This window comes from Delphinapterus leucas, chromosome 17, assembly GCF_059928025.1.
Source record: "Delphinapterus leucas isolate spDelLeu-1000000601 "Yukka" chromosome 17, BTC_Dleu_Yukka2, whole genome shotgun sequence".
In the NCBI taxonomy this organism is placed as follows: domain Eukaryota; kingdom Metazoa; phylum Chordata; class Mammalia; order Artiodactyla; family Monodontidae; genus Delphinapterus; species Delphinapterus leucas.
Genome location: NC_143145.1, coordinates 29,985,458 through 30,008,821, shown reverse-complemented (window position 1 = coordinate 30,008,821; position 23,364 = coordinate 29,985,458). Strand labels below are relative to the sequence as shown.

General features: G+C 37.8%; 1 protein-coding gene and 1 long non-coding RNA gene across 5 annotated transcripts in view; one reads left to right on the top strand and one right to left on the bottom strand.

Annotated features, from left to right (window-relative positions):
- The window catches only part of LOC111180337 (uncharacterized), a 61,690-nt gene extending 51,853 nt beyond the window's left edge, over positions 1-9,837 (bottom strand). The window contains exons 1-2 of the long non-coding RNA XR_016388360.1: positions 9,108-9,837; positions 7,276-7,360 (exon numbers count right to left, since the gene is read on the bottom strand). This is a non-coding gene — a long non-coding RNA (uncharacterized LOC111180337). The remainder of the gene's footprint in view (positions 1-7,275; positions 7,361-9,107) is intronic.
- The window catches only part of EMC2 (ER membrane protein complex subunit 2), a 209,468-nt gene that overhangs the window by 56,575 nt on the left and 129,529 nt on the right, over positions 1-23,364 (top strand). The window lies entirely within an intron of this gene.

The following is a 23,364-nucleotide window of genomic DNA, read 5'->3' as shown; positions in this document are numbered from 1 at the left end:
CAATTCAATAGGAGATTTGGAAGATAATATTGAAGAAATTTCCCAGCTGGTAGAACAAAAAGATCAAGCAGATGGGAAACAAGAGATGAAAAGTAAAGAACTTAGAGGATCCAACAAAAGATCCAATTTCCAAACAAGAAAATGGAGAGAATGAAATCATCTATAGAATTACACAAGAAAATTCCCCAGAACTAAAATGTGTAGATACCAGTCCAGATTGGAACAGGGAGATATAAGAAAAATAAAAGCAAAGGAAGAAGAAATTGATAATTCAACGCTTGAAAAACAGTACTGAAAAACTACAGTAAATTTAGGCAAATGAAAAAAAAATAAAAACTGACAAATGAAAACTTAAGGCAGTTACTAATTCCAGGAAAAAATAAAGGCTTGTACAGGAAGGAACGAGTAGTTGCAGTGTCCTACTTGTGCAAAATATCCTTTTTTGTTCTACTTGACCTAGAGTGACAAAATATATTTAGACAATCAGAATAAAGTAAACCCTGTATAGGAAGGACTGGGGAAGGGGAATGGAGGCAGTGGGAAAAATAACATTGCTACACAGAGATAGCAGTAAAATATGTTATTTAGAAATATGAAAATACTAGAGAAAACAAATTTTTAGAAAAATTCGGTGTTTGGTTTGGGAGAGGAGGATTGGCATTATTATAATTCTTTCAGTAAAATTTGCCTTAATAAAAACTATGTACGTACATTTGATAAAAATAAAAATCTAACTAAAATTAATACAGGGACTTCCCTGGTGGCACAGTGGTTAAGAATCTGCCTGCCAATGCAGGGGACATGGGTTCAAGCCCTGGCCCAGGAAGATCCCACATGCTGCGGAGCAACTAAGCCTGTGTGCCACAACTACTGACCTGTGCTCTACAGCCTGCAAGCCGCAACTACTGAGCCCATGTGCCACAACTACTGAAGCCCGCATGCCTAGAACCCGTGTTCCACAACAAGAGAAGCCACCGCAATGAAGGGTAGCCCCCACTCGCCACAACTAGAGAAAGCCCACATGCAGCAACGAAGACCCAATCCAGTCAAAAAAATAAATAAGTTAATTAAAAAAAGAAAAATAAAATTAATACAAAAGGGAAAAACCAAGATTATAATAAAAGGTAAGAGAGACTGGAAAATGAACAGTCAAGACTTAGACATTTCATATATATGCAAAATTTAAATATTATAAAAGAACTTTTAAGTGTAAAGCCGGACCCTATTTGTAATCATATTTTAAAAATACAGTCAAATGATACTTCTCTTATTTTCACATTATGTTAGTGCCTTGATTTATGAAATTTATGCTTTTGTTTGGTATCTTTAAGTTTACATAAAATACATACTAATTTTTTGAAAACAAGAACAAAAGATCCAAACTGTCACACACAGCATTCTACCAAGTTAATAAGAGTAACTCTGTAACAGTATATCTCTGCAAAACTTTGTTTCCAAAGTGAGGCTAGGGAACAGCTCACTTCCTACCTTAGTCATTGGTTGTAAGGAACAGAGACTCACTCAAACTAGCTAAGTAATGATGGGGAACTTATTTAAAGGGCAAAACACTATTTAAAAACTCAAGGGCAAGTTTTATGAGAGAATGGAACAAGGAAAGAGAATGCCATCAAAATCCAAGGCTGCTGACTTCATTCTCTCTATTCTCTCTCTCCAGGGCCACAGGGACTCTCATTTCTTCATCCTTGTATGCTCCTCAATCACTACTTTTTCTCTATGGAGGCACATCTCCCTGTTTGACTTATACTAGCCCAAACATGGCCACTAGGGTCAGCTTTGGGTGATCTCTCTAAATGTTCCGAAGTTGTGACAAGAATTCCTAAGTCCTAATTCCAAATGCCTGGAAGATGAATCTGATTGGCTCAGCTTGAGTCAGGTGCCTACAATTGATCCAATCAGCCTCGGCTGTGTTTATCTGGTGGGGTGAATGGTGTGTGTGTGTGTGTGTGTGTGTGTGTGTGTGTGTGTGGGAGCTGTCATGTGACCCCATGCCCCATGCTCACTCAGCAAGGATTGTGGGAAGAGAGAAGAGATGACAAACAGGCAAACTAACAGGTTTGCTTTATCTTTTCAGCTCTCTTGATAAGAACTCAAAAGGTTTCTTTCAATCCCTATCCCAGTTCCTCCAAACAAAAGTGTCTACTCGGTAGGGGTGTCTACTCAGTAAATTCGAGTGAATGACAGGTATCCCAAATGATGTAGTGAAATGTAAAAAGTGTAAAGAGAGAACTTCCCTGGTGGCGCAGTGGTTGAGAGTCCGCCTGCCGATGCAGGGGCTCGTGCCCCAGTCCGGGAAGACCCCACATGCCGTGGAGTGGCTGGGCCCGTGAGCCATGGCCGCTGAGCCTGCGCGTCTGCAGCCTGCGATCAGCAACGGGAGAGGCCACTGCAGTGAGGGCCCCGCGTACCGCAAAAAAAAAAAAAAAAAAAAATACGCCTGCCAATTCAGGAGACACAGGTTCGACCCCTGGTCTGGGAAGATCCCACATTCCACAGTGAAAGTAAGCCCATGCACCTCAAATACTGAGCTTGCACTCTAGAGCCCATGAGCCACAACTACTGAAGCCCACGCGCCTAGAGCTGGTGCCACGCAACAAGAGAAGCCACCGCAATGAGAAGCCCGTGCACCACAATGAAGAGTAGCCCCTGCTTGCCACAACTAGAGAAAGCCCGCGCACAGCAACCAAGACCCACGCGGCCAAAATATAAATAAATAAATAAATTTATTTTTAAAAAATGTGTAAAGAGAAATGTATGTCTCTCTTCTCATTCTTGAATAATTTTTATTTCACATGTATATGTTAGAATTCTAAATCAGGGGAGTTATAGGAAACTTTCTTAGTCCTATTTTCCCTCTTTCAGACATTCCCACAACTGACCTGTATTTTTGGTCAATATGATTACCATGTGATGTAAGTTGTTATTTGAAGATTTTCATTATGGCTGTTAGTGGTATGAGAATAGACCTGTGTCACAGGAAAAGTTTTCCAGAATTTCCAGAAGTTATTGTTCAAGCTATTGGTGCTTCACTTATTATTAAAGGATTAAAAATTACATTTTTATTTCCAACTATGGGAAACCAATTCTTATATCCCCATCTATTTTATATCCTATGTAGGTAAGTAATGAGGAATAGGGTTAGGATGATGAGTGATGGGCTGGAAGAAATACGTTAGATTTTTAAAACACAAGCTATTTGAACTAGCATTATATTAGCCCCCATAAAAATATCCCATATGTTCATTTCTTGAAAATTGCTTTCATTTGCTTTTAAAGCTGAAAAAAATAAAACAAAATTAAAATTATGTTAAATGATACTCATATCTTGGCTTTTTCCCTAAGGATATCAAGGAGAAATTCCAAAGAGAAGAGAAAAAGAAATACTGTATGTTAGCAGGGTTTATCAGCAGTGCCTTTATGGGTTAAAGAGGTTCAGTTTTAGGTTATGTGTGGGAAAAATGTGAGACAGGTGTGATTATAATCTCATTGCATTCCACATCTTCCTAAGTTGGTTTCGAGTAGGTAGTTGCTTATTTTATAAATTTAAGAAACCATTTGGGCTTCTTGGATATCTTGTTAAAAATTCAAGACAATTGCCTGCAGATTTTACAAATTTAAAGTAGATCGATTAGTAAAGTGTGCATAAAAATGTAAAAAATAATCTTTGCTTCCTCCAAGATATTATTTTCAAATCTATATCAGGCTTCCATTTAACTGTCATTAAGGAAATATTACACAGTTTGCTACATTATCCTGTACTAGAACTGAATGATGAATGGAAAAGAAAATAGAACTAGTCTATGAAATGATGACTTCATCAGAGTGATTATTTATTTTATTTTTTGTTTATTTATTTTTTTTTTATTATTATTTTTTTTGCGGTACGCGGGCCTCTCACTGCTGTGGCCTCTCCCCTTGCGGAGCACAGGCTCTGGACGCACAGGCTCAGCGGCCACGGCTCACGGGCCCAGCCGCTCCGCGGCATGTGGGATCTTCCCGGACGGGGCCACGAACCCATGTCCCCTGCATCGGCAGGCGGATTCTCAACCACTGCTTCACCAGGGAAGCCCTATTTTTAAAAATTTTTTTAACATCTTTTTTATTAGAGTAAAATTGCTTTACAATGGTGTGTCAGTTTCTGCTTTATAACAAAGTGAATCAGTTATACATATACATACGTCTCCATATCTCTTCCCTCTTGCATCTCCCTCCCTCCCATCCTCCCTATCCCACCCCTCTAGGTGGTCACAAAGCACCGAGCTGATCTCCCTGTGCTATGCGGCTGCTCCCCACTAGCAGAGTGATTATTTTTAACCACTTAAAATTTATTGTATTCATGTGTCAGGTATTGTGCTATGCTTTCACAGCAATTATCACATTTAATTTTCTAAATAACCTCTGAGGTAGGTATTATTATTTTCTATCAAATGAGATATCAGGGACTTACATAAAGTTATATTATTAATAATTTGTAAAGCCAGAAATGAAGTCAAAGTTTTAGAATTCCAAGGAATATCAGTGTTTTAGTATATTGACTGCAATTGAAAAAAACAAGTATTTAGTAGAGTTCTTTTTTGGGGGCAGTAACTGTGAGAAATGTCATGTCCTTATATTTGTGTCATATATTTATTCAGATCTTTATTTGCATAGTTACAATTCACTTGGCTTTTATTCCTTTAGTGACAATTTCTTCAAAAACTTATGTCTCCTCAAGAAGAATCTAAAGAATTTCATGTAGTTCTTATTCCATTTTCAGACAGCCTGAGGTATAATTCATTTATAATACAATAAACTGAATGTATATAAAATACCATTTGAATAGTTTTGACATTCACAGTTGTGAAATCATCACTGCAATCAAGATAATAAACATATCCATTACTCTCAAAAAACAAACAGGGACTTCCCTGGTGGTACAGTGGTTAAGAATCCGCCTGCCAATGCAGGGGACACGGGTTCGAGCCCTGGTCCAGGAAGATCCCACATGCCATGGAGCAACTAAGCCCATGTGCCACAACTGCTGAGTCAGTGCTCTAGAGACTGCAAGCCACAACTACTGAGCCTGTGTGCCTAGAACCCATGCTCCGCAACAAGAGAAGCCACCACAATGAGAAGCCTGTGCACTGCAACAAAGAGTAGCCCCAGCTCACCACAACTAGAGAAAGCCCACGTGCAGCAATGAAGACCCAATGAAGTCAAACATAAATAAATAAATAAATAAATATTTTAAAAACAAACAAACAAACAAAATCTATGTCTCCTCATAGGTTTGGCCACTGGTAACTCAGATACATTTCAGAAACTCAGGTACCTGAGTCTTCCAGCAAAAAGTTTTTATATTTTATTGAGTAATACATACTTTTTCTTCCTTAAATTAAAAAATTCTTCATCTTTTCTAATTAGAAAAAAATTGCCTATCTAAGTTAATTTCATATAACTGCTCTTATGTGACTATAATTTTTTGGAAAAGAACTCTCAAAATCAGACCAATGTACTCTGGTTGAACTTTTGTTTTTTAGTTAATTGTGCTTAGCATGCAGCTCAGGTTGATAATCTTGTCTGTGTTGACACTAAAGTATCTACTTATTGATGTTATGCTGCCAATTATAACTATTTTCATAAGTGATAATCTAAATTTAGCTCTTGATAGTTCAAAAATATCTGTTATCATCAACACTTCTCAAAAAATATCAACATAATTTTACTTTGTTTCTAATTTTCTAGCATTTTAGAATGGGAAAACTTTTGTTCAGAATTAATGGTTAAAGGTTTTACTAGCTATTTATGAACTAAGTGAAAACCTGCAAGACTATTTTCCATTGTTTTAAATATACAGAGCAAATCTGACGTCTTATGTCCTCTACTCATATTGAATCAGGCTAGATTAAGGATAATAATCATAAATACCATTTCTAGCTACTAAATGAATTTATTCCTTACATTTTATGTTAGGTGGTATCATAATTGGGGCAACCAATACATTAAGATAGATTAGTTTTCACAAGTTTGACTTAACACGTTATATATCTCAAACTACAGTTAAATGCCGTAGACTCTTATTTTCAACGAATTCCAATGAGGCAAAAAGCACAAACAAAAAGCATAATTCCTCTGAGAATTTACAGTATGGAGATCTGTAATTCATGAGATTACTAATTTTAATTCCTACACAGGGATATTGTTTGATCTACTATTTTATTGAGAGGCTGGATTTTAGCTGTGAAATTTACCTGCAAAGTTGTTTTATAATAGAAAATAACATGCTTTTGCTTTCAGTATTACTATTGTAAGAAAAAAATAGACTAAAACCAGATTATTAAGGCCTCCTTTTTTTTCTTCCTAAGGACAGCAAGGTAAAATAAAGTCCAAAGTCCAAAGTCCAAAGTAAAATAAAAATAGAGAGAAAGCATAGATTTGTGAAGGCACAAATCAGATTCAGAAACTTCTCCTGGCCTGAAGCATTACAACACACACAGCATGCAGGAGAGATCTTTAAGGGAGTCTGCCCTGTGTCATCAAGGGTCTAGATTACATCATCATTGATTTCATCTTCTCCATCTCCTAATTTTAATGGCTCTGCTTTCCCAAAGGCTGCTGTAATTTATCCCACGGGTTCTCAAAATAAGCAAAATTTAAAACAGAAACACTGCTTCTGTGTTGTCTTTATTGTCTTTGCCTTTTTTTGATACCACATCTATTTGCAGAGATAACAGTACCTTCTCCTCCAGTTCCAATGAAAATGCTTTTTATATATTCAGTTTTATCAATGAGATGAAGAATTTTTGTGATTTGTGAAATAAGACACAAATAATACATTTACTCTGCTTTACTGTAAAATTTAACCATAATGAATTTTGCTGAATTTATGAGACAAGAGATATATCCAAAATAAATTTGGATGAAATGTTTTGCAGCATGTGATAATTCAACTATAATTTTATTTTATTTTTCTTACATCAGACTGGAGCAACCCTTCCGCAAACATATTTTTAAAATAAACAAAATTACGGTAGTTTTACTTTCTAATATGTTCACTCCTTCCGAGATTCACTGGGAAAGAGTAAAAAATCTTGAAGAGGGTAATGAGTCCCAGCTGAGAATCATGTGCCAAGATGCTCAATGACTTTTTTTTTCTTTAAAGACATAGATAATAAGGATAGGAAATAATTTTTAGCTATTAGGGATTACTTCTTTAAAAAAAAGCAACTAGAAGTTCCACCTTGAAAATAAGTGAATTACCATTTCAAACTGCCTTACCTTATCTGAGAGTAGGAAGGGATTTCAGAAGTTAGCAGCAGTTCTCAAATGTATCTGTCATTCAGGTAGAAGTTGTCACTGGTCCCTGGTAAAAAGTTAAATTTACTTCTCAGGAACTGTTCTCTAGTGAATCCTTAATATTCTTTCAGTGTTAAAATAGCAGTTTTAAGATGGAATGATGTGAAGCTAAATTGTGGTTGTTACTTCTAATGTACTCACTTAGCAAAATAAAAAGTTGGCAACAGTATATCAGTCCCCTTACCTTTGTCCTTGAAAGTTTACTGGTTCATAAAGCCCCAGATTGGTGAGCACTTTTCTAATAGAGCTTCTGTCTTTCCACAAATACTTATTGAGTCTCTGGGGACAGATCATGAACATGACACACAGGTGTCAAATAAAACGTAGAGTCTCAAGATAGACAAGTAAGTAATGATTGTAATACAGTGGAATAAGTGCTTTTAGGGAAATGGAAGTGCAGGGAATACTGGAGCATATGAGCAGGCCACCTAATCCTGATTTGGGGAAGTCAGGCAAGGGTTTCTCTAGGAAAGAGATATAAAACATGACTAGTACATATGGGCTTTGTGAGCAAAGTATCTCCCTTGAGGTAACTAGGTACTTAGAAAAGCAAACCAAGGGGCTGCTTTATCACCATGGAATTAGAGCAAATGGCTATAATTAGAGCCTGTTAAACTTTGATGAAATAATCATGTCCCAGCCAGTACAACAGTGGCCAGATATTAATTTCTCTAGAGGCAAGGTAGTGGGATAAAATTTTTGAGGTAAGAAGTGATATTCTCTTTCTCCGTGTGTCTCTCTCTGTTTCTGTCTGTCTTTCTGAGAGTGAAACTTTCCTTATCCTCCTCCAGATCCTGAATCTTTGTCTCAGAAGAAGAGAGTATCTGGGGAGAAAACTGGGAGGGCAGGAACCTCATCTTTCTGGGTTTGGTTTCCAAAACCCACCAAAGAGGATACAAGTAGGTGTCTCTGGATAAATCACAAATAAGACAGCGCCTAGGGAATAAAGCACTGGGGATGTGGGGGAACTTTCCCTGAGACTAAAATATTGTTCTCACAGGGCTGGGGAGTAGAGGCAGGAGGGGTAGAGAGGAAGAGAATACTCAAGGGGAGCTGATAAAAGCAGAATTTGGTGGTTCCCAAGGACAAAGCCATATATCCAGTCAGAACCTCAAGGAGGTGAGAGCACCCAGTAAAAAAAGGTTGGAAGGTATGCCTAGGGAGGGAATCTCAAATTCCCATGTGATCCAAAGGTAGTCAGGAGAGCCACAGGACCCGGAGGCACTTGTGGAGAGAAACAAGGGCTGTATTGCTAACTAGGAGACTAGGCAGGCTTCCCAATGCCTTGAGACTACATAAGCGTGACTCATATATAACTGGTATGGCTGTAGTGGTTGATAAATTATCAAAGTACTTTATATTCATTGATAGGCATTTACCCAGAATGACCCACCCTCCCCAAACTAAAGGATTAATGCCTGGGATGGCAGAGGAACCTCCAGGATGCCACATAAGCGCTAAACCTGGCATCTGCATCCTTTCTGACTGGTTGGTATATTAGTTATCTCACGTTGCATGACACTTTACTCCAAAAATTGGCAGCTTAAAGCAGTAATAACTATTTGTTGTCTCACAGCACCTCTGTGGGTCAGGAATTTGGGAGCAGCTTAGCTGGGCTATTCTGGCTCATGGTATATCATGAGTTTGTAGTCACGAGGTCAGCTGGGTCTGCAGTCTTGACTGGCACAGGGGGACCAATCCTAAGATGTGTCACTCACATAGCTGGCAAGCTGGAGGAGGCCTCAGTTCCTCACCTTGTGGAGCTCTCTGTGAAGCTGCTTGGATGTCTTCAATGACATGGCATCTGCCTTCCCCAGAATGAGTGACCTAAGAGAGAGCAAGGCAGAGCTATAGTGTCTTGTATTACTTAGCCTTCAAAGACACACTCCATCATTCCTGAAGTATCCTACTGATGACAGGTAATCCCTATTCATTGGGAGAGAGACTACACAGGGTATAATAACTAGGAGGTGAAAATAATTGGGGGTCGTCTTTAAGGCTCCTACCACAGTCGGTGGCCTTGTCCTATGGGTTGTTAAATATTTGGAATGTCACTTTCACACAAGTCAGAGTAGCCTTGAAAAAGGAGGAGGCAGAAGTGCAGGGCAAAGTCCAACCTGACTTGAGATTAAATTTTTGTCTTCCTCCAAGAATGGTACCTCAAACAGAAGCTGGGTTTTATAAAAATGTAAATTTTGTTCTTGCACACCTGAATTTGTGTACTGAGATTCATGGCTACTGTGTTCCATGTAACTGCTCCCTGAAAATAACTGCCAAAGTTTTCTTTGTTCACCACTCCTCTTCTATCGCTTTAATTCTTTCTTTAAAAGGTACAATCCTTCAATAACTTGGCTATTTAGAATGTGAATCTGGGAAGCACTCTGCCTCTTCCCATTAATAGTGATTTCATTATATCATTCCTTCTGGAAGCCCAGAATGTGGAGCACGTATAATGTCCTTCCTAGAAGGGCATCTGTGCAGCAAGGCAAATGCTAATTAGTGCTGCCTTGGCGTCAGAAGAAAGAAGGGCAGGTTGACAGTGAGGGTCATTGGATTTATGCACCATTCATATTTATTATCTGTTTTGGGGACAACCATTGATAAAATATGACATTGCTTAAGTTTATTAACAAAGAATCATCAATGATATAGTATGGCAGTTACCCAGTGAATTATCAAGGGGCATGTCTGAGTCCATGCCTTTGGAATTTTCTAGGACTTCATGGAGATCCTGAGTTGCAGAATTTTAGAAATGCTGCCCATTTTGAGAGTTATACTGTTATTCTTGGAAAGATGTTTAAAAATTCTAAGTTACTTGGATATATTTGGAATCTGGGTGAAAAGAGAAAGAAATATGAAGTTCTAGGTAATTTATCAATGGAAGCAGCATTAGTTCCCAACCCGAGAAAAGAATGAATAATTCCCCATTTGTGTCTCATAAAAAACAAGCAGAATTTCAAGCCTCTGTGGGCTGGATATATTTTACCATGTCTTCTCTTCAACACAAGTCAACCATTGCTGAGCCATTAATCATATACTAGAAAAAGACATTCTGTGGAGTTGAAATATAATTTCCATATGAAATATAGCTATGTTTAATAGCTTCTGAGCTATGTATGTCAAATAGCTTCTGAGTCTAGCTATTACTTCAGGAAAACACACAGCCCTACCTCTCATCAAAAATGGAAGCTCACACCCAGAATGAAAGAATAATAATAATGGCTACTGTGGCAGTTATGGTGGTGCAGTTAGAATCTCTCTTCAAGAAAGAACTTGCTATTCAGCTGCAAGGGGGGGCAGGGAGCTGACAGCCTTTAGCTGCTAAAGGCTTCAGGATTTATCTCAGCTTCTGAGCTGAGGCAACACCCTTCAAGGCAGACCTCAGTCAATGACTGAACATGTCGGGGTCCTAAGGCCTGGATACTTCTGCCCACTGTAGTAAGACTGTTCTAATTGGTAATCTTTGCTCAGAAGCTTTTCTTATTGAGTGGGCTGACACTTGGTCAGATCTAAATCATGGCATGAGACTTGTTCTGTCCAATCCTGCTTCTTACTCTCCTTTCACATGTATCATATATGCATCATGGTCTGAAAGCATTCCCTACCCAATCTCACTTTCTTCACATGGAGTGTCCCCTAGTAAAACTCTTGCATTCCCATCTCAACATCTGCTTCTCAGAGGCCCAAAATGACACAGCTACTATTTATTAAGAACCTACTGTGTGAAGGAGTATATCATAGTGTGTTTGGGGAAGCTATTTAACCTCTCCTAACTGTTCTCTCATCTATAAAGTGGGGTTGTTGTAAAAATTAAATGAAATAATCTACAAAGAGTAATTTGTACAGGCCCTGGGATACAGCAAGTACTCAATAACTGGTATGTAACACTAAGAGTATTATTATGCCATATGCTAGAGTCTGTGTGAGAAATTTTTTATTACTTGTAATTCTTGTTAAATATCAAATATTATTGTGCTTATTTAACATATGAAGTAACTAGTGTTCACTGAAGTTAAAATAACTTGTTCAAATTACTTTATATACTTCAACCTGGGATTCAAACTCAGCAAGTTCTGTAGAAGACAGCAATGCACACGTATGCTAGCAAAGAATCTACTGCTGTTACCTAGAATGTAAAGGAGCTCCACACCCTCTATGGCATGGTATGTACAATCTGTAATTAATAAAAACTACTTTGGGGATTCATTCATAACTTTAAGTCTACTCTTAATTCCACCATGTATATGACACTAGAATCTAACAATGGGTGCTTAAACCAAGAATTGGTCAAAAAGCTCAGAATAGCAATATATAATGCCACTGCCACTGCCTGATGAATAATGATCAGTTATTTTATTTTCTGCGTTTTATTTTAATTTTTTGAATTTTATATTATTTTTTATACAGAAGGTTCTTATTAGTTACCTATTTTATACATATTAGTGTATATATGTCAATCCCAATCTCCCAATTCATCCCCCCTGTGCCTACTTTCCCCCCTTGGTGTCCAAACATTTGTTCTCTACATCTGTGTTTCTATTTCTGCCTTGAAAACCGGTTCATCTGTACCATTTTTCTAAGTTCCACATATATGCATTAATATACAATATTTATTTTTCTCTTTCTGACTTACTTCATTCTGTATGACAATCTCTAGGTCCATCCATGTCTCTACAAATGACCCAATTAAGTTCCTTTTTATGGCTGAGTAATATTCCCATTGTATATATGAACCACATCTTCCTTATCCATTCGTCCCTCGATGAGCATTTAGCTTGCTTCTATGACCCGGCTCTTGTAAATAGTGCCGCAATGAACATTGGGGTGCATGCGTCTTTTTGATTTATGGTTTTATCTGGGTACATGCCCAGTCGTGGGACTGCTGGGTCATATGGTAATTCTATTTTTAGTTACTTTAAAAAACCTCCATACTGTTCTCCATAGTGGCTGTATCAATTTACATTCCCAACAACAGTGCAAGAGGGTTCCCTTTTCTCCACACCCTCTGCAGCATTTGCTGTTTGTAGATTTTCCGATAATGCCCATTCTAACTGGTGTGAGGTCATACCTCACTGTAGTTTCGATTTGCATTTCTCTAATAATTAGTGATGATGTTGAGCATCTTTTCATGTTCCTCTTGGCCATCTCTACTCCTTCTTTGGAGAAATGTCTATTTAGGTCTTCTGCCCATTTTTTCATTGGCTTGTTTATTTTTTTAATATTGAGGTGCAGGAGCTGTTTATATATTTTGGAGATTAATCCTTGGTCCATTGATTCATTTGCAAATATGCTCTCCCATTCAGAGGGTTGGGTTTTCATCTTGTTTATAGCTTCCTTTGCTGTGCAAAAGCTATTAAATTTCATTAGGTCCCATTTCTTTTTACTTCCATTACTCTAGGAGGCAGGTCAAAAAAGATCTTGCTGTAATTTATGCCAAAGAGTGCTCTTCTTAGGTTTTCCTCTAAGAGTTTTATAGTGTCTGGTCTTACATTTAGGTCTTTAATCCATTTTGACTTTATTTTTGTGCATGGTGTTAAGGAGTGTTCTACATTCATTCTTTTACATATAGCTGTGCAGTCTTCCCAGCACCACTTACTGAAGAGACTGCCTTTTCTCCATTGTATATCCTTGCCTCCTTTGTTATAGATTAGTTGACCATAGGTGCATGGGTTTATCTCTGGGCTTTCTATCCTGTTCCATTGATCTATATTTCTGCTTTGGTGCCAGTACCATATTGTCTTGATGCCTGTAGCTTTGTAGTATACTCTGAAGCCAGGGAGTTTGATTCCTCCAGCTCCATTTTTTCTCTCAGTATTGCTTTGGCTATTCGGGGTCTTTTCTGTCTCCATACAAATTTTTAATTTTTTTGCTCTACTTCTGTAAAAAATGCCATTGGGGAGTCAGCTCGACACACTACCAGTCCCTCCCATCAGGAAGCTTGCACAAGCCTCTTAGATAGCTTCATCCACCAGAAGGCAGACAGCAGAGGCAAGAAGAAATACAATCCTGCAGCTTGTGGAACAAAAACCACATTCACAGAAAGACAGACAAGATGAAAAGGCAGAGGGCTATGTACCACATGAAGGAACACGATAAACCCCCCAAAAAACAACTAAATGAAGTGGAGATAGGCAACCTTCCGGAGAAAGAATTCAGAATAATGATAGTGAAGATGATCCAGGATCTCGGAAAAAGAATGTAGGCAAAGATCGAGTAGATGCAAGAAATGTTTAATAAAGACCTAGAAGAATTAAAGAACAAGCAAACAGAGATGAATAATACAATAACCAAAATGAAAACTACACTAGAAGGAATCAGTAGCAGAGTAACTGAGGCAGAAGAACGGATAAGTGACCTGGAAGACAGAATGGTGGAATTCACTACTGTGGAACTGAACAAAGAAAAAAGAATGAAAAGAAATGAAGACAGCCTAAGAGACTTCTGGGACAACATTAAATGCAACAACATTCGCATTATAGGGGCCTCAGAAGGAGAAGAGAGAGGGAAAGGACCAGAGAAAATATTTGAAGAGATTATAGTCGAAAACCTCCCTAACATGGGAAAGGAAATAGGCACCCAAGTCCAGGAAGCGCAGTGAGTCCCATACAGGATAAACCCAAGGAGAAACACGCCAAGACACATAGTAATCAAATTGTCAAAAATTAAAGACAAAGAAAAATATTGAATGCAGCAAGGGAAAAATGACAAATAACATACAAGGGAACTCCCATAAGGTTAACAGCTGATTTCTCAGCAGAAACTCTACAAGCCAGAAGGGAGTGGCATGATATACTTAAAGTGATGAAAGGGAAGAACCAACAACCAAGATTACTCTACCGGCAAGGATCTCATTCAGATTCGATGGAGAAATCAAAAGCTTTACAGACAAGCAAAAGCTAAGAGAATTCAGCACCACCAAACCAGCTCTACAACAAATGCTAAAGGAACTTCTCTAAGTGGGAAACACAAGAGAAGGAAAGGACCTACAAAAACAAACCCAAAACAGTTAAGAAAATGGTAATAGGAACATACATATAGATAACTACCTTAAACGTGAATGGATTAAATGCTCCAGCCAAAAGACACAGGCTTGCTGAATGGATACAAAAACAAGACCCACATATATACTGTCTACAAGAGACCCACTTCAGACCTAGGGACACATCCAGACTGAAAGTGATGGGATGGAAAAAGATATTCCATGCAAATGGAAGTCAAAAGAAAGCTGGAGTAGCAACACTCATATCAGATAAAATAGACTTTAAAATAAAGAATGTTACAAGAGACAAGGAAAGACACTACATAATGATCAAGGGATCAATCCAAGAAGAAGATACAACAATTATAAGTATATATGCACCCAACATAGGAGCACCTCAGTACATTAGGCAACTGCTAACAGCCATAAAAGAGGAAATCGACAGTAATACAATAATAGTGGGGGACTTTAACACCTCACTTACATCAATGGACAGATCATCCAAAATGAAAACAAATAAGGAAACAGAAGCTTTAAATGACACAATATACCAGACAGATTTAATTGATATTTATAGGACATTCCATCCAAAAACAGAAGATTAAACTTTATTCTGAAGTGCACACGGAACATTCTCCAGGATAGATCACATCTTGGGTCAAAAATCAAGCCTCACTAAATTTAAGGAAATTGAAATCATATCAAGCACCTTTTCTGACCACAACGCTATGAGATTAGAAATGAATTACAGGGAAAAAAATGTAAAAAACACAAACACATGGAGGCTAAACAATACATTCTAAATAACCAAGAGATCACTGAAGAAATCAAAGAGGAAATCAAAAAATCCCTAGAGACAAATGACAATGAAAACACGACGATCCAATACCTATGGGATGCAGCAAAAGCAGTTCTAAGAGGGAACTTTATGGCTATACAAGCCTACCTCAAGAAACAAGAAAAATCTCAAATAAACAATCTAACCTTACACCTAAAGGAACTAGAGAAAGAAGAACAAACAAAACCCAAAATTAGCAGAAGGAAAGAAATCATAAATATCAGAGCAGAAATAAATGAAATAGAAACAAAGAAAACAATAGCAAAGATCAATAAAACTAAAAGCTGGTTCTTTGAGAAGATAAACAAAATTGATAAAATTTGATGATAGACTCATCAAGAAAAAGAGGGAGAGGACTCAAATCGATAAACACAGAAATGGAAAAGGAGAAGTTACAACAGACACTGCAGAAATACAAAGGATTCTAAGAGCCTACTACAAGCAACTCTATGCCAATAATATGGACAACCTGGAAGAAATGGACAAATTCGTAGAAAGGTAAAACGTTCCAAGACTGAAGCAGGAAGAAATAGAAAATATGAACAGACAAATTGCAAGTAATGAAATTGAAACTGTGATTAAAAATCTTCCAACAAACAAAAGTCCAGGACCAGTTGGCTTACAGATGAATTCTATCAAACATTTAGAGAACAGCTAACACTCATCCTTAAACTCTTCCAAAAAATTGCAGAGGATGGAACACTCCCAAACGCATTGTATGAGGCCAACATCAACCTGATACCAAAACCAGACAAAGGTACTAGAAAAAAAGAAAATTACAGACCAATATCACTGATGAATATAGATGCAAAACTCCTCAACAGAATACTAGCAAACAGAATCCAACAGCATATTAAAAGGATCATACACCATGATCAAGTGGGGTTTATCCCAGGAATGCAAGGATTCTTCAATATACGTAAATCAATCAATGTGATACACCATATTAACAAATTGAAGAATAAAAACCATATGATCATCTCAATAGATGCAGAAAAAGCTTTTGACAAAATTCAACACCCACCTATGATAAAAACTCACCAGAAAGTGGCACTATCTCAACATGATAAAGGCCATATATGACAAACCCAAAGCAAATATCATTCTCAATGGTGAAACACTGAAAGCATTTCTTCTAAGATCAGGAACAAGACAAGGATGTCCCCTCTCACCACTATTATTCAACACAGTTTTGGAAGTCTTAGTCATGGCAATCAGAGATGAAAAAGAAATAAAAGTAGTACAAATTGGAAAAGAAGAGTAAAACTGTCACTGTTTGCAGATGACATGATATTATACATAAAGAATCCTACAGATGCCACCAGAAAACTACTAGAGCTAATCAATGAATTTTGTAAAGTTGCAGGATACAAAATTAATGCACAGAAATCTCTTGCATTCCTATACACTAATAATGAAAAATATGACAGAGATATTAAGGAAACACTCCCATTTCCCATTGCAACAAAAAGAATAAAATACCCAGGAATAAACCTACCTAGGGAGACAAAAGACCTGTATGCAGAAAACTATAAGACACTGATGAAAGAAATTAAAGATGATACCAACAGATGGAGAGATATACCATGTTTTTGGTCTGGAAGAATCAATATTGTGAAAATGACTATACTACCCAAAACAATCTACAGATTCAATGCCATCCTTATCAAATTACCAATGGCATTTTTTACGGAACTAGAACAAAAAGTCTTAAAATTTGTATGGAGACACAAAAGACCCTGAATAGCCAAAGCAGTCTTGAGGGAAAAAAAAGAAGCAGGAGGAATCAGACTCCCTGACTTCAGACTATACTACAAAGCTACAATCATCAAGACAATATGGTACTGGCACAAAAACAGAAACATAGATCAATGGAACAAGATAGAAAGCCCAAAGATAAACCCATGCACCTATGGTCAACTAACCTATGACAAAGGAGGCAAGGATATACATTGGAGAAAAGACAGTCTCTTCAATAAGTGGTGCTGGGAAAACTTGACAGCTACATGTAAAAGAATGAAATTAGAACACTCCCTAACACTATACACAAAAATAAACTCAAAATGGATTTCAGACCTAAATGTAAGACTGGACACTATAAAACTCTTAGAGGAAAACATAGGAAGAACACTCTTTGACATAAATCACAGCAAGGTCTTTTTTGATCCACCTCCTAGAGTAATGGAAATAAAAACAAAAGGAAACAAGTGGGAACTAATGAAACTTCAAAGCTTTTGCACAGCAAAGGAAACCATAAACAAGACGAAAAGACAACCCTCAGAATGGGAGAAAATATTTGGAAACGAATCAACAGACAAAGGATTACTCTCCAAAATATATAAACAGCTCATGCAGCTCAATATTAAATAAACAAACAACCCAATCCAAAAATAGGCAGGAAACCTAAATAGACATTTCTCCAAAGAAGACATACAGATGGCCAAGAAGCATATGAAAAGCTGCTCAACATCCCTAATTATTAGAGAAATGCAAATCAAAACTACAGTGAGGTATCAGCTCACACCAGTTAGAATGGGCATCATCAGAAACTCTACAAACAGCAAATGCTGGAGAGGGTGTGGAGAAAAGGGAACCCTCTTGCACTGTTGTTGGGAATGTAAATTGATACAGCCACTATGGAGAACAGTATGGAGGTTCATTAAAAAATAAAAATAGAATTAACATATGATCCAGCAATCCCACTACTAGGCATATACCCTGAGAAAACAATAATTCAAAAAGACACATGCACCCCAATGTGCACTGCAGCAGTGTTTACAATAGCCAAGTCATCGAAGCTACCTAAATGCCCACCGACAGATGAATGGATCAAGAAGTTGTGGTACATATATACAATGGAATATTACTCAGCTGTAAAAAGGAACGAAATCGGGTCATTTGTTGAGACGTGGATGGATCTAGAGACTGTCACACAGAGTGAAATAAGTCAGAAAGAGAAAAAATAATATCGTATATTAACACATGTATGTGGAACCTAGATAAATGGTACAGATGAACCGGTTTGCAGGGCAGAAGTTGAGACACAGATGTAGAGAACAAATGTATGGAAACCAAGGGGGGAAACCGCAGAGGGATGGGGATGGTGGTGTGATGAATTGGGTGATTGGGATTGTCATGTATACACTGATGTGTATAAAATTGATGACTAATAAGAACCTGCTCTATAAAAAAAATTAAATTAAATTAAAAAATTTATAAAATGTCATTGCTAATTTGATAGGGATTGCACTGAATCTGTATATTGCTTTGGGTCGTATAGTCATTGTCACAGTATTGATTCTTCCCATCCAAGAACATGGTATATCTCTCCATCTGTTTGTGTCATCTTTGGTTTTTTTTTTTTTTTTTGTGGTATGCGGGCCTCTCACTGTTGTGGCCTCTCCTGTTGCGGAGCACAGGCTCCGGACACGCAGGCTCAGTGGCCGTGGCTCATGGGCCTAGCTGTTGCACGTCATGTGGGATCTTCCCTGACCGGGGCATGAACCCGTGTCTCCTGCATCATCAGGCGGACTCTCAACCACTGCGCCACCAGGGAAGCCCCGATTTCCTCTTTTATAGGTGTTAGCATTTCCCTTCTGTATTGAGGTGCTCCTATGTTGGGTGCATATATATTTATAATTGTTATATCTTCTTCTTGGATTGATCCCTTGATCAGTATATAGTGTCCTTCCTTGTCTCTTGTAACATTCTTTATTTTAAAGTCTATTTTATCTGCTATGAGTATTGCTCTTCCAGATTTCATTTCATTTCCATTTGCATGGAATATCTTTTTCCATCCCATCACTTTCAGTCTGTATGTGTCTGTAGGTCTGAGTTAGTTTGGTGGTGCTGAATTCTCTTAGCTTTTGCTTGTCTGTAAAGGTTTTAATTTCTCCATCGAATCTGAGTGAGATCCTTGCCGGGTAGAGTAATACTGGTTGTAGCTTCTTCCTTTTCATCACTTTAAATATATTGTGCCACTCCCTTCTGGCTTGTAGAGTTTCTGATGAGAAATCAGCTGTTAACCTTATGGGAGTTCCGTTGTATGTTATTTGTCATTTTTCCCTTGTTGCTTTTAATAATTTTTGTCTTTAATTTTTGTCAGTTTGATTAGTATGAGTCTTGGCGTGTTTCTCCTTGGGTTTATCCTGCTTGGGACTCTCTGTCCTTCTTGGACTTGGGTGGTTATATTCTTTCCCATATTAGTGAAGTTTCTGACTATAATCTCTTCAAATATTTTCTCTAGTCCTTCCTCTCTCTCTTCTTCTTCTGGGACCCCTATAATGTGATTTGTGGTGCATTTGATGTTGTCCCAGAGGTCTCGTAGGCTGTCTTCATTTCTTTTCATTCTTTTTTCTTTATTCTGTTCCACTGCAGTGAATTACACCATTGTATTTTCCAGGTCACTTATCCATTCTTCTGCCTCTGTTACTCTGCTATTGATTCCTTCTAGTGTATTTTTCATTTCAGTTATTGTATTGTTCATCTCTGTTTGTTCTTTAATTCTTCCAGGTGTTTGTTCTTTAATTTTTGTAGGTCTTTGTTAAACATTTCCTACATCTTCTTGATCTTTGCCTTCATTCTTTTTCTGAGGTCCTAGATCATCTTCACTATCATTATTCTGAATTCTTTTTCTGGAAGACTCCCTATGTCCACTTCACTTAGTTGTTTTTCTGGGGTTTTTTCTTGTTCCTTCATCTGGTACATAGTCTTCTGCCTTTTCATTTTGTCTACCTTTCTGTGAATGTGGTTTTTGTTCCACAGGCTGCAGGACTGTAGTTCTTCTTGTTTCTGCTGTCTGCCCTCTGGTGGATGAGGCTATCTAAGAGGCTTGTGCAAGCTTCCTGATGGGAGGGACTGGTGGTGGGTAAAGCTGGGTGTTGTTCTGGTGGGCAGAGCTCAGTAAAACTTTAATGCACTTGTCTGCTGATGGGTGGGGCTGAGTTCCCTCCATGTTGGTTGTTTGGCCTGAGGCGATCCAGTACTGCAGGCTACAGGCTCTTTGCTGGGACTTGTGGCAGACTCTTGGAAGGCTCATGCCAAGGAATACTTCCCAGAACCTCTGCTGTCAGTGTCCTTGTCCCCATGGTGAGCCACAGCACCCCCCCCACCCCCGCCATGGCCTCTGCAGGAAACCTTCCAACACTAGCAGGTAGGTCTGGTTCAATCTCCTACGGGGTCCCTGCTCCTTCCCTGTTGGTCCTGTTGTGCACACTACTTTGTGTGTGCCCTCCAAGAGTGGAGTCTCTGTTTCCCCCAGTCCTGTCGAAGTGCTGCAGTCAATTCCCGCTATCCTTCAAAGTCTGATTCTCTGGGAATTCCTCCTCCCATTGCCGGACCCACAGGTTGGGAAGCCTGACACGGGGCTCAGAACCTTCACACCAGTGGGTGGATTTCTGTGGTATTCTGTGGTATAATTGTTCTCCAGTTTGTGAGTCACCCACAGAGCAGTTATGGGGTTGGATTTTATTGTGATTGCGCCCCCTTGTACCATCTCATTGCGCTTCTCCATTGTCTTTGGATGTGGGGTACCTTTTTTGGTGAGTTCCAGTGTCTTCCTGTTGATGATTGTTCAGCAGTTAGTTGTGATTCCAGTGCTCTCGCAAGAGGGAGTGAGCGCACATCTTTCTACTCTGCCATCTTGAATGAATCACTATCAACTGCTGATGCCAACGCTTTTCCTCCCAACACTGGGAAGCTGACTGATTGCATCACTAAGTCCTCTTGTTACTGACCAAACTTGAGTCTGCTCAGCCATGTGCAGTAAAGCCAGTCTAATGACAGTGAGTTGTGGTGAAGGTAAGTGCAGTGTTTATTATAGGGAGCCAAGCGAGGAATTCAGGAGAGCTAGTGCTCAAAAAGCCTGAACTCTAATCAGTTATTTTTGTAGAATGGCTCCCAATTTGGGTTTGATTGATGTTTTCTCATGATTAGATTGAGGTTATGTTTAATATTCCATAATCTTGCTATTGCTAGAAAAATTACATCAACTGAAATCACTCCCCCTCTGCCTGTCCCTGCTCCCACCCCACCCACATGACCAATGTTCAAGCCCATTATCAAAAGATGCAAAAGAAATAATAATAGAAACATCATGAGCAGATGAAGGTAAAACATTATAATGCCGAAAGAATTTCTAGTAAGGTGGCAGCAATCTGAACCAAATGGCAGCTTTTGCAGCATACCTATATTATTCCTTACTTCATAGTTTTAAGATAAAAAATTCCAAGTACAATTTTAAAAATTATGGTACGTAACGTTTTCAAAAAGTTCGTATTATGCTGTTTCCTCAGGAATGAGGTGGTGCTGGATGTCGTTGGTGGAATGGATTTAGGGGGTGGGCAGTTTTCTTAGAGACATGCTGCCAGGAAATCAGTCTCTTTCCCAAATAAATCCATGAGGTTGATTAAATAAGCCCTCCTATATGTAAAAAAGCACATGATTTATCATCTGAAGGGTAATATGGCCACATTATGCCTCATGTGGCCATATTATTGGCCTTTAAGCCAACTTTAGCCAAGAGTGGTCAGCATGACCTTACAAAGAAAAAGATGACCATTAAAGATGACCTTGTGGCCTGGTGGCAAGGGTAATATACCTCAGAACTACAGATCTGAGCAAATCAAACCACCAAAGAGAGGGATAGTTGAAGAATGAAAATTACATCTGCAACAGAATAATATGTAATAATAAATGCATAAGTTAACATTCAGTATATTTTTGTGTGAGTTTTGTTTATTGTAAATAAATACTCTTAACGTTTTTCAAGTAAAGAATTCAGTTATAGTTCAATTGCAGAAAATGGAGTCTAGATGAGCTCTAGAGACCATCAAGTCACAGTAATAGTACATAGAGACTCCCAGATGTTTGGTACCCAAAAGGGATGTTTACAAAAACACATTTTTGCAAAAGGACTGTTACATTTGCACAGATGTATGTGTGTATCAGAACACAAAATGCACTTTGGGGAAATTAAATAACTATTGTTTGAAAAAGTGGACTTTTAAGTATGGTTATAAATCTCAAAAAGAAATAGCTCTAATTTATTGCCCATCTAGGAGAAATTCTGGGTGTACTCTTTCTGGATGTACTTTCCTCTTCATTCTTACAACTATGGCACAGGGGAGTAATTATCAGTTTGTGAATTCTACTGTGAAAGGACCTAAGTGATTTCACTGGAAATCTTTCCCAGAGCCTTTCCTTTGCTTTTTAAAATAATATAATTGGATGTGAAATGAAGGGCTGGCACATTTTATAACATATATATTGCAAATTACGGCAGACTTGAAAGAACTAGAAGTGCCTAAATGCTATGGTTGTGCCAGTAATGGAGGCATAGGTTCTTGGGTTTTGTGGGAATGTATTAAATTACAGAACCTTTTAAAAATGTAATAAAAAACAATGTTCATAAGGTTCCTAAAACAACTCTATATTAATCTGGCTTTTGGTAAATAAAACTCTAAGGAAAACTTCCTTCCAAATGTGAACGTGTCACAGTAAAAATATATTGACATGGAAGGAATGAAGATGAAATAAGTAATATTTTCCCTTAAACACAAAGGGATTATAGTTATGATTCACTAATTAGAAACAATAACATGATTTAAAAGCTATGATGAATTTTATATGAGAGTTGTAGTAGACCAATTTATTTTGATGGATAATTGTCAGAGTAGTAAATTGAGGTTATAAACTGTGCTACATAATGTAGGATATTTGAATTCACTATGATTAAGACAGAACAAAGCAGCCAGTAGATTCTAAATAAATGATTTGATGACTATGTTGAATATTGCAAAAATCAATTAACATGGTATTATGCTTTGTCCTGTTAAATAATGTCCATTTTATAAAAGCCATAAGGCTTATTAAATTTAAGAAGTTGCTTTAGTCTTTCATAATGTCTGAAGACATTAAGTAAACCATGAGCATAAAAAAGAAGCATTCTAAAGCGCTTTGTGGGCCAATCTGGCTTGATAAATAATCAAAGCTTATCCCATCTTAAAGAAAATGTGGAATTACTCAAAGTTATTCATTTTTGACCATAATTCATTCTGATGTATTATTATTCTAACTTTTCAAACATGATTTTGTAGGACAAAAAATGGAAATCATAAGATAGCTTCACATTTAAAAAAAGCATATAATAGATCACATTCATGTGCCTTTTTCATTCTGCTGTTGAGATCATTAA